Genomic DNA, 12,388 nt, shown 5'->3' with positions numbered 1-12,388 from the left:
TAAACTAATATGAAAAGTAGTTATAAAATAAAAGCACCAAGTTCTCAGAAATCCCTGTTGCTAGCATTGCAAGCAGGGAATCTGTTGAAGATCAGGGCTTCCAGCCGTCGTGGTCTGATGCAGAGGTGGTGGCGAACACCAGCAGCTCAGAAACTGACCCCAAGGCAGAAAGCAGGGGAGCTGAAAACCTGCTGCCTTTTATGCATTTTCTCTGGCCCTCCCCCAGAGCACTGGGATTGGAAGGGACCTCAGAGAATGCTGACAGGTCACTGGCCAGCCACACATGTCAGTCATAAAAGCACTCCTTCCCCCTCTCCCCCTCCCTCCCCTTACTTTCCTTCCCCCCCCGCCAGGGAATCCAGTATAGGCAAGTCAAATATTCGACCCTTGTCAAATATTCAACCTGCGCTGTTAATATTCGACTCGTGCTGTTAATATTCGACTTCCGGTATTCAATTCGACAGCTATTCACCAGCTGCTATTCGACTCGACTTTCACTTTTCAAGGTCGAATATGTCGAATATTTGTTGAATCGAATATTAAGTCAAAGCTTTGCACAGCCCTATAGCGCCCATCTTTAAGAAAGGGAAAAAGAAGGATCCAAGGAACTACAGTCCAGTCAGCTTCACCTCAGTTCCTAGAAAAATCATGGAGCAGATCCTCAAGGAATCCATTTCTAAGCACTTGTAGGAGAAGGTGATTAGGAACAGTCAGCATGGATTGACCAAGGGCAAGTCATGCCTGACCAACCTGATGGCTTTCTATGATGAGATAGCTGGCTCTGCAGACTTAATATACCTTGACTTTAGCAAGGCTTTTGAAACAGTCTCCCACAATATTCTTGCAAGCAAGCTGAGGAAGTATGGGTTGGATGAATGGATTGTAAGGTGGATAGAAAGCTGGCTGCATTGTTGGGCTCAACAGGTAGTAATCTATGGCTCAATGTCTATCTGGCAGCCAGTATCAAGCGGAGTGCCCCAAGGGTCAGTCCTGGGGTCGGTTTTGTTCAACATCTTCATTAATGATCTGGAAGATGGGATGGATTGCCTCTTCAGCAAGTTCATGGATAACACCAAGCTGAGGGATATAGCAGATCCCTGGAGGGTAGGGCTAGGATGAGAGTGACCTAGACAAATTGGAGGATCAGACCAAAAGAAATCTCATGAGGTTCAAAAAGGACAAGCACAAAGTCCTGCACTTGGGACGGAAGAATCCCATGCACTGCTACAGGCTGGGGACTGACTGGCAAAGTAGCAGCCCTGCAGAAAAGGATGTGGGGGTCACAGTGGTCAGTAAGTTGCAGCAGTGTGCTCTTCTTGCCAAGAAGGCTAATGGTACACTGGGCTGCATTAGTAGAAGTATTGCCAGCAGATCAAGGGAAGTGACTATTCCTCTCTATTTTGCACTGGTGAGCCTGCCTCTGGAGTACTGTGTCTAGTTTTGGGCCATCCTCTACAGAAAGGTGGAGAGAGTCCAGCAGAGGGCAACAAAAATGATTTGGGGGCTGGGGCACATCACTTGTGAACAGAACTTATTTAGTCTGCGGAAGAGAAGACTGAGGCGGGGATTTGATAGCAGCCTTCAACTACATGAAAGGTGGTTCCAAAGAGGATGGCAAAACACTGTTTTCAGTGGTGACAGATGGCAAAACAAGAAGCAATGGTCTCAAGTTGCAGCAAGGGAGGTTTAAGTTGGATATTAGGAAAAAAATTCTCACTAGGAGGGTAGTGAAGCACTGGCACGGGTTACCCAGAGAGGTGGTGGAATCTCCATCCTTGGAGGTTTTTAAGGCCCAGCTTTACAAAGCCCTGGTTGGAACAATATAGTTGGGGCTGGTCCTGACTTGAGCAGGGGATTGAACTCGATGAACTCTTGAGGTCCCTTCCAACCCTAATTTTCTAGAAGTCTGTGATCTGAATTGTCCCTCTGGTTTTTCATCACTAACTTATCACAATCTAATCATCCCTGATTGTTATCCTTTCAAGTCTTCCTTCCTGGATACCTAATCCTGCTCACAATGTAATCAATGGAAAAACCTGGCGGGAGCCAGAGCAGACTCTAAATAAGTTCCTTCCTCTAGCAGCACAGAACGTGTGTGTCCTTCATCCAAAGTATCATTTTCCCTTACACCCAGTGAAGAAAAAATTGCATAAAAGAGTCTGTGCATTTCCCTGCCCTTTATGCCCTGGAGCTCAGTAGAGTTAGCCAAAAAGTTAATTCAACCTGTGGTACTGCTATGATTATCAGACACACAGATTTTGCAGTAACTGCATAGTCTCTACTACTTCCTTTCAATATCCTACATTCATCCATCACTTTTTTGTCTCCCTCATTCACCTATCTTCAAATCAGCTGGTGCTTCCAAAGAAAAAAAAGATTGGTATCTGCAACAAGTTGGGAACTGAAATTTTTAATACCACTAAAATAATTTAGTCTAGAGCACAGGTAATTTGGATTAATGGTCAATATTTTTTAGTTTAAATGACAGATTTATTACTGCACATTATTTTTATTATTGAGCATAATCACATCCCCGGTGTTACAGAGATCCCATGGGCATCCATGGCACTGTATAAGCAATAAATAACCCTCACAGAAAACTTCATTAAGGTGAAGTTAAGGTTGCTGGCACATATCAGTGGTGTGAGAGCATATTGCCTCTCAAGAACATTACAGGTAAAAATCAAAATGATAAATTTATGAAATACAGGTAAGGTTGCCTTTCTCAAGCAAGGCAACCCTCCTACTCTGTCACCATAGCAATAACAACTCAATGCTTTCCTTCCTTTGCCCAGCATTTTGAAACTGTGCACAACTGAATGCTGGCTTTGTTCTTCATTTTATACATGTGTATCTCCAATAGTAAGTGTGCAGCCTTGTTACCACATTCACCCTTGCTCCTCTCAGATAAGCCCTCAGAATCTGGGTGCATAAAGGTTATCTAGAGAGACAATGGTAGAGCTGTATGTGCTGAAGCTTAGAGAATGGGTTGCCATATGGAATGGTAAAGCTTTATTCTTGAACAGGCTGAGCATCTTACCCAGAGAAGGTTACTGCTTCACCAGATAACAAGAGCATGAGGGCTGATTACTTTTAGTATGCTGGCTGTCTAAAAAAGAATGTGTAAAGTCCTTTTGCATATATTATATGCAAAGGAGCCTAATTCTGCTAGGCTCCTTTGAAAATCTTATTTGTAGAGGGATTTGAGAACCTTTTGTGAAAAAGTTTATAAGGGAATGCACCCACTAGACTATGGGGACATGGCCATTCTGTTTTATAGAATATTATATTCTATTTTAGTCTATAAATAATCTATTCAATTTTGTCATCATCACCAATCAAGAAAAACTGTACTATAGCAATAAATTAGTATGAGTGTCTGGGCTTCATTACAGGGAGACAGTTAAAGCCATTTGGGTGCTTTCCTAGAGAAGTTCAACCTTAACATTACATTTTGGGGGACTTGACATTTGTTGTTGTTGTTTTTTAATTCACAGAAGCACTTACAAAAGATTGGAAGAATTCAGAGCACCAGTAACTGCCTACAGTTATAGCAGAATCAAAACCAGAATATTTTGCGGGAAAAGACTGGATGAAAACCAAAATTGGATGAAAAGGTGAAATATTCAAATCATGCATGGGGAAAATATTCTGAAAAAAAAATACCATTTCAAAAATGGGGGAAGTTTTTGTTTCACTTCTACCCAACACTGAACTCTATGTCTCATGGAGTTGTGGTGCAGGTCCAGCAACCTGGGGCTCACATTCTTCTCTGTATCTCCTCCATAGACCATGTTTTCCATGATGTGTCCATGATCACACGACCCCCATGTGCGCAACCCTCTTTGGTCAAAGGAAAGAATCCACTGCAGCTTAGTCTAGCCAGGGTTTATCCATTTATTGCACACTGAGATCCTGTCAGGAACTAAAAATTCCCCCTGAATCCACTGGTGGTCCTGTCATTAAAGCTTGCATTGTATTGTATAAAGCAGAAGGAGGTAATTAACATTCTGGGTTTTTTTATTATTATTCCTGAGTGCTTTGTGTTACATTTTCAATGTTCTTTTAATGAATTTCAATATGGAATACATCAATTGAAATTTCATTTATTTTCCTTTACAGATTAATTTTAGTTGTCCTGGGACTTGGTTTCTCCATTTGTTTTTATACATATCTGCCTATGTCAGTGAGAGGTGGAGGAGGCAGTAAACCCTAATTTGTTAACTCAAACTTATGGAGTATTTAAACTAGGATTTTAAAAATCTAAAGGATTTAGACACCCAGTTAATGCAAATATGAGCACCTAATTCTGCTAGGCTCCTTTGAAAATCTTATTTGTAGAGGGATTTGAGAACCTTTTGTGAATTAAACTATAAGCAGTACAAAGACTCATTGGCTACTCAAGCAGGAATTTTCATCATTATTTCTTTTTGTGATAGCAAAGTCCTCTACAACAGTTCAGCACATTAGGCATTAACTGAGATATAAAATATTCCCTAAAATAGGAAGCTTCTTTAATAAGAAACTGAAAATTGCTGAGCAGATGGGGAAATTCATATCTTCTTAATGCTTTCTTCATTAGATCTTTGCCCCGTTGTATATTCTTATTCCTGTGAGTAGAATTGGTAAAAGGTTTTGTCATAAAGGACATTACTGCACAGTGGTGAGTTTTGGTTCAAAAATGTGCAAAGCACTAGGACATGTTTCAAGAGAAGATGGAGTTGGTTCATGGGATGGGCAGGAAGGTCTTTCTTGTCTTCCTCAGCATCTCTGGCCAAGACCAGCAAAAGGCACAAAGACAGCAGTAGCTGAAAGGCAAGGATAGAAGTGTTACAAGAGAATGCGAATGGAGGACATTTGAATTTCATAAGATGGGTTAACCCCGCAGGGCTGAGAGAAGGAAAAAACAACTTATTCTGAATAAACATGATATGGAAATCACAGAGAGATAGAAGTGAGCATGAATTTATCTAGGAAGCTAAAGCACGCGTTGGCATGAGATGCCATCAGGAAAACATTCAAGGTGGGAGAGGAGAAGAATGATTGTATCAGCAAGGATTCAACCCAGGACCCTCCACTCCAGGAACTCACTTTCAAGCATGGAGCTGAAGAACAGTGACTTCAGCTGTCAGCTGACAGAAAATGCTCTTATCTCTGGGGTGAGCTACTAAACTGAAACATGATTGCATAGACTGAGGCAACTATTATAAATGTCTCCATGTCTCCTATGAGTGATGGCTCAGGTGACAACTGACACACCCACCCCCCTATTTATAAGTGTAAAGCCTAATAAAGGGTGTTACAATCCACTTGGAAACACCTGAAACATTGTCACTGAGCTGGAAAGTCGCATATTGTCTCGAAACTGGGAGGAGGGAATGGGTGGGAGGAGGTGATGGGTATATAACATTGAAGCAAGCGCTATTCCCGGAATGACAGGACACCCTCCTTGCTCTAGTCATGGGATGATAGGCTACGGCCCACAAACTGAATTCAGCCTGGGGAGCCATTTTATCCAGCCCACAGAACCAAGGGGCTTCTGTGGCTTTTCAGGACTGTGATGTTTGGTGGCATTTCCACAGTAAAGGGCTTTGCCTGGGTAGCAGGGAGGAGCAGTAGTGGGGGCACTGCAATGGAAGCAGTCTCCCACTGCAAAACTATAGGTCGGTTGTTGCAAGCCTGGTTGCTCTAGGTCAGTGGTTTTCAAACTTTATAAATTTGCAGACCCCTAAAAAATGTTGCATGGAGGGGTGGACCCCTTTGGATTGTAAGTGTGCATACACTTTTGATTGATCATAGTCATTTTTCACAGACCCTTAGATATTGTCTGTGGACCCCATGGGGTCTGCGGACCACCGACTGAAAACCACTGCTCTAGGTGGCTATATCAGGGTAGAGTTCAATGCGGTTAGTGGCAGTGAGGTGTATTTGTTTGTGGACTAATTTCCCAAAGAAAGTAGGGGCAGTACCAAAGGCATAAATTGCCCTGGAGAGCTAGAAGAGATCTAATAGGTCATCATCTGTAATCTGTAATTGATTCCCCGGGTTCTCAGGTACTGTTCTGCTGAACAATGAATTCACCTCCATTCCCGTGCTAATTAGGCATGAAAGTCTTTTGAGCTACACACTGTACCTCTAGGTCAAGCTAGTCATGCGCATAGTGCACGTTATTATGAACACATTTCTCTCAGGCACATTTCCTGCAAATCTTCGCTGTCCCCAGAGCTACCATATGTGGTTTCAGCCTCTAAATGCTCACCAGCCTGGAGGATGCTCCCCTGCGTGTGATGAAACAGTATTAATTAGAGGAATGCATTTTAAACAGCCTGGTTGCAAGCCTGCCGGGGCAGAAAGGATCAAAATGACCCCTGCGATCCACACCATGGGCTACCTCCTGCAACCGCAGGGCAATTGAATATCAGCGATCAGATGTGGCTGTGGGAAACCAAGGAGGCTCTACATCTGACACAGCAGGGAAAAAAGAGACTTCTTTAGAATTATTAAACCACAAACTAACTACTGACTGGAAAAAATCCAGGGGGAAGAAGGAGCCAGAAAAAAATCTGGTCAGCCTTCTCTAACACCCATTTCTGTTGTTTGTGTCACAGCGATACATGTTTATGCTAGATGTTTCTTTATCTCCTACAGCAAAGACCTTGCCTTTTACATGAAAACCATTTGCGCTTTGGAAAATCCTGTAATGTGCTGATTTGCTTTGCTTTCTGTTGCATGCTTTCTCCTTCTTGTTTGTTTTGTGCTGCATCTCTTGCTTATGATCCCTGTTGATGCCAAAAATACAGTACAAATATTTAGTGAACAACAAGGAGCTCTTTCAAGCAGCAAATTTGCCAGTGGCTTGTAGAACATCTATTTTTTTTTGGTTTTTACTTAATTTTTTTTACTAGCTTGTGAATTTATATGTATAGATCAGATCTTCTGTGCTTAGCTACCATGGTAATGGGTGCTTTATCAAAGCTAATATAGACAGAATCTGACATGATCCTGTATACTGTACTGTATTCAGTCACAAGATAGGTTAATTGTTCTTTTCGTAAGTGACTGACACAAAACGCCTTTTTTCCCCCCATAGTTCACACATTTACAAATGAAAGGCACCCTGGATGCTTAACAGCTGTAATATTTGGACTGTGAAGTTCTTAAGCATGAGCTTGGAGGGAGACCACTAAGAAAAAAGCCTGGATGTGGGTGTAATTTGTCTGTAAGGCTCTGCTCCTGTATAAGGTTAATGCGTGTTAAGTCTTGGGTGAGACGTGGAGCTGAATCCCATGCTTTGCTCTGCATGTATTGAGATGCTAGCTCTATTTACCTAATCAAGATCATTAAATTCCACTTCCTTAGCCTTCCTCACAGTATCAGCCAGATATAAAATTGTTTCCTTTCTTTTGAGCTGCAGCACTGGTTCTGTCCCCAGTTTTGCAAGTGACTCTGTTGGACTTTGGAAAAGTCACTTAGGATTTACCTTTCCAAAGTAGCCTCTGAATCTGGATGCAGCAGTGAAGACCAGCTATTAATATAAGCACTCAGATACTGAAGATATTCAAAAGCAGAGGCCCCTGTTGAAAATTTTGGCCTTAACCTTTGACATGGCTTGAGAAATATTTTTCTTGAGAGTTTTACAAATGTCTAGTGAGGCAAAGTTAATATCTTTGCCTAAGCCTAAACCAGCTACCTACACTCTGTCGCTTTTTCAGTTCCTGGCCCTTTGGCTCCATGGATACTCCATTTTAATCAATGTCATCTTCTTCCTGGATTTGGGGATCAAGCACAGCCCCACAGAGTGACAGGAGATGTTTCCCCTCAAGGAGCCTTTTACCCCGAAGAATGCTGATGCCACTCTTATATAACCAGCCAAAAATAAGAATCTGCTATGAGGTGAAGCAATGTTATTTTTTTTGCCCTTTGGATGACAGCAATACACAAGTCTTGCAGGACCGGACAGTGTGCAAAGGGCTTTGTGGCTGTCCTCAGTGGAAAACATACTCAGAAAGGTGAAGCCAGAGCTATAGTTTTAATTATTCTTTATTGACATGGTTGTGTTGAGTATGTATTACATTGCCACATCTCTCCGCGCTGAGCCAGTTAACAGCAGCCTCTACCACACTGCCCAGCACAGACATGTTTGCCATGCTGTTTTTGCTTTGCTTGCCTCCCACACAAAGGCCTGATTGGCATGTTACCCGGAGCTGAATAGTTTTGTGCCACGGCATATCATTTTTTTAACTTCTTGTTTCATTCTGAAGTAAATGCACTGGGTGAAAGTCAGAAATGATGATGCATGTGACCCCTGCCAATAAGTAGATGTCATATACAGGCTAAGACTGCCATGCAGCTAGGAAAGCAGCTATCCAATGGAATTAAATAAAGAATTTCCCAACCTTACCTCCCTATTTACACCTTTCAGTTCTCTTCAGCACCACCTACACTCCAACTCCTACTCCTGTAAATCACATCAGGATACGATATGTAACAGACACCCCCAGTTACACTGCCTCCAAATTTCACTCAATTAACATAGCAGGCAAGCAGGTGGAATCACTAGTTTGACCACAAACTCCAGACCCCATGTATTCAATAAAGGCAGCCAAAACATTGTCTTGCTGCACTGTTGTACAGGTTGCTGTCTCCAGAAAACACTGCAAGAGTTAATAGCATCTTTTCAGTCCTTGATGCATCAAGGTTTTAAATCTTTCCTTACTCTGGACTGATTGATGTGAGAGAGACTTCAGGCTCATCTGAAGGTACAGGAGTGATTCTCTGATACATAGATACCTAGTAGTTTGACTTGTTTTAACCACCCCTCTGCCACCATATCTGTGGGCATGGCCTTGGCCAAGCCAGTGTCCCTCTCTGTGCCTTGGTTTCCTTCCTATAAAATGGGAAGGGGCTATGAGGATTACAGTGGTAAGATACTCTGAAAATACAGCACACCATGCTCTAGAAGCACTGCTACTACTGTCTTCCTCTTTCCAGAGGCCATTCGTGCCCTCGCTCATTACGCCAGTGATTTCCAAAACGTGCTTCACAGGACAGGGGCAGACCACAAGGCAATGTAAGCAGTCGATGCATCACACCAGTCTCTCATCCCTCAAAGGTTAACAATAAGAAGGGGTTATGAATATGAAGGTCCCAGAAAAATATTGAAGGTGGATAGAAGTATGTTGGTCCAAGATGTCTGGAAACAATGCATGACACTATTATATTGTACCATGAAATACAGCAGCTTTATCTTGTCTTACACGTTCAGCCCAGATACGTATCCTTTGGACTTCTTCAATCAGATGGCAAGGGTAAGACAACAATAAGGGCTATTACAATAGATACTGCTTTATATTTCTGTGTGCATTGCAAACATTAACTAATTAATCTTTATCACCCCTTGTCAGCTGAATCTGCATTATCCCCATTTTATCTGTCTCTCCAGATTCTTTCCGCAGCCCCCATCACTGTAGTGTTCCTGAGAGTAAAAAAACATCAGCAATCTTTCTCTGCCTCTGTGCATGTGTAAAACCCCTCACTCAGTGGGGGTTCTGATCCCGATCAGGGCTTTCAGCCACTACCACAACACAATTATTATTATAATAGAAACTGTCTTCCAGTCCTAAATGGGGAGTTAATATTGCGTCTCCTTAATCCACAATGCAGTGATTTAGTAGTGTCATTTGTGTCTTCATAATCCATAACCATAATGTAATGACTTAGTGGTACAGCCATATGCACATTATCTGTTGTTTGTAAATTTTGAGCAGATTTGTAAATGCTACACGGCCTGGCTCTGCAACTGGATAATCTTGCTGTACCAAAAAAAAATTTTGAAAATTAAAAATAAATGATAAAACGTTTAAAAAATATGAATCGCACTTCATTAAATGATAAAATCCATCAGGAGCCAAGGGCAAGGACAGGGGCAGGGACTCGGTTAATTTGTGAGACTAACATAATTTTGAATCGTCAGAAAGATATAACCCCAGGAATCTGTAATGCGGTTTTATTTGGAAGGTCATTCCAAGGAAAAGAGAAAATTCAAAGATGATCTTGAGCTGAAGTGATTAAGGTATAGTGTAGTTCAGATAGCCTACTAACCACCTTTGCCAAAGAAAGAGATTCCTTCAGGCAGGTCTTCCAGACTAAAAAGAAATCAAGCCAGCAACCATGGAATACCATTTAAAGGACTCCTTGTTTTGTGTTTTGTGGAAAAATCTACCAAAATGCAATGCACAGCTTGAGTCTCATTGCACAACAGTCAGGATATTGAATGTAAAGGCTCCCCCAGTAACCTTAACTCTACCCCCCATGTGTGTCCATGACAATGCAAAAAAGCAGCTTGGCAACCTTTTCCATACCACTTATTTCATATATTTCATAGACATTAGGGCTGGAAGGGACCTCAGAAGATCACCAAGTCCAGCCCCCTGCCCCAGGGGCAGGAAGTCAGCTGGGGTCAAAGGATCCCAGCAAGATAAGCCTCCAATGTCTCTTGAAGGAGTCCAAAGTAGGTGCTTGCACCATGTCTGGGGGGAGTCTGTTCCAGGCCTGGAGGGCTCGGACAGTAAAGAAATTCTTCCTTATGTCCAGCCTGAAGGGGTCTTGGAAAAGTTTGTGACCATTTGACCTTGTCATCCCATGGAGCGCTCTGGTGAACAGGCGTTCCCCCAGATCCTGATGCACACCCCTTATATACTTACAGGCGGAATCCTATCATAGGCTCATATTTTAAGGCCAGAAGGGACCACTCAGATTTCATCTGGCCTCCTGTATTACCCAGGCCATTAAATTTCAGACAGCAATTTCTGTAGTGAAGGGAATTAGTCTTCCCTTCTACCATGTGTAAGTGAATGCAATCAAGCCAAGTAATAACTGGTGCCTGAGCTAGAGAATAACTTTTGGAAAGACACCCAAGTTCAATTTAACGACTTCAGCTGAAGATGAATCAGACATGTTCCTGAGTAAGCTGCTCTCACGGTTGATTTGTTACTGTTAAAACATTGCCTTTTTCTTCCCATTTGAATTTTTTCTAACTTCAGCTTCCAGCAATTAGCTCTTATTATGCCTTTGTCTGTTAGATTAAAGAGAACCTTTTGGCTCATTCCCCTCCCAATCCCACACCTTCCCTATGGCAACCATCATGTTTGGTGACATGAAAAAGTAATAATAGTGCACGATTAAAGAGACAATATCAAAATAAACTAACTTTGATCTGATGGGTCTGCAGCTGACGAGATAAATCCACTCATTGCACAACAGTGGCTTTATGTTTGTTCTCTGTAGGTGCAAGCTTCTCTCTTTATCAAGAGGAAAGCTGGTCAAAAGTTTCCAAGAGTATAGTTTTCCATCAGAATGTGCTGTCTGAATGGAAGGGAAAATAACTTTTTATAGAAATCAGAAATATGATGATTTTCTCAATGTTTGCTATGAGAAATGAGCACAGCCATGCTTGGTCTTTTATAGTTGACAAAAGATTCCAAGACTTTGACTTTCCATCCTAATTTGAGACACAGTAAAATTTTGAAATTGTGGCATTTCCTCTCAAGACAGACATTCCAATTTTTGATCTCTGAAACTCACTTGCCATTTGATTCCTACCTCATGTTTGTTTTTTTACTGCTCCCACTTCCATATGTCTGTAAATTGGTTTAATCTGAACTTGCAAATAAAGAACACAAGACAAAGATGGAGCATGTTAAGCTGCATGCGGAGAGAGAAACAGCACTTGTTTCACTCATTCTAACAAACAGGCTCTGGAAATCTTAAAAGTCTTGGGTTTGACCACAGTTAGCAGGAAGCACCAGTGTTCAGAGTGAATGACACTTCAGAGAGGGTTAAGAGCAGCTACTTTGTAAATCTACCTAGAATGTACTTCAGAGCACAGTTTGACATGCACTGCAACAGGGATTTTCAATACTTAAATGTGCAACCTGTATGCACTGATGCAAAAGCTTTCATGATTGTGTTGTGACCAGCAGGTCCTTGGGCTCTGCCTAAGGGAGTCCACCCTGTGTGTGATACTTGGGAAGTGAAAACAGACAGAGGGACAAATGGAAAGAATGTGTACTCCTATATGATGTTGCTCAACCTTATAAAAGATACACTGGGAAGGTCTACACATGCATAAGTGTGCCTTTTCTAATGTGCATTACATTTAGTATCTCCAATGTGAGGTACTAAATTAATGTGCATTAAGCTGTGTTAATGCACAGTCGCACATTTGCATGCTTTTTAAGTGAGGCTGCTTAATACGCAGTAGACATTTACTGTGCATTAAAGCATCACGTAAGAAGAGTGACATTATGCTAATATGCAGTAAAGTAGTCTACTGAACATTAATGTGCAGGTGTAGACATGCCCACTAAAAACAAACCTAGAGACTGAG

This window comes from Crocodylus porosus, unplaced genomic scaffold, assembly GCF_001723895.1.
Source record: "Crocodylus porosus isolate Cpor-Errol unplaced genomic scaffold, CroPor_comp1, whole genome shotgun sequence".
In the NCBI taxonomy this organism is placed as follows: Eukaryota; Metazoa; Chordata; order Crocodylia; family Crocodylidae; genus Crocodylus; species Crocodylus porosus.
This window is presented reverse-complemented; position numbering follows the sequence as displayed.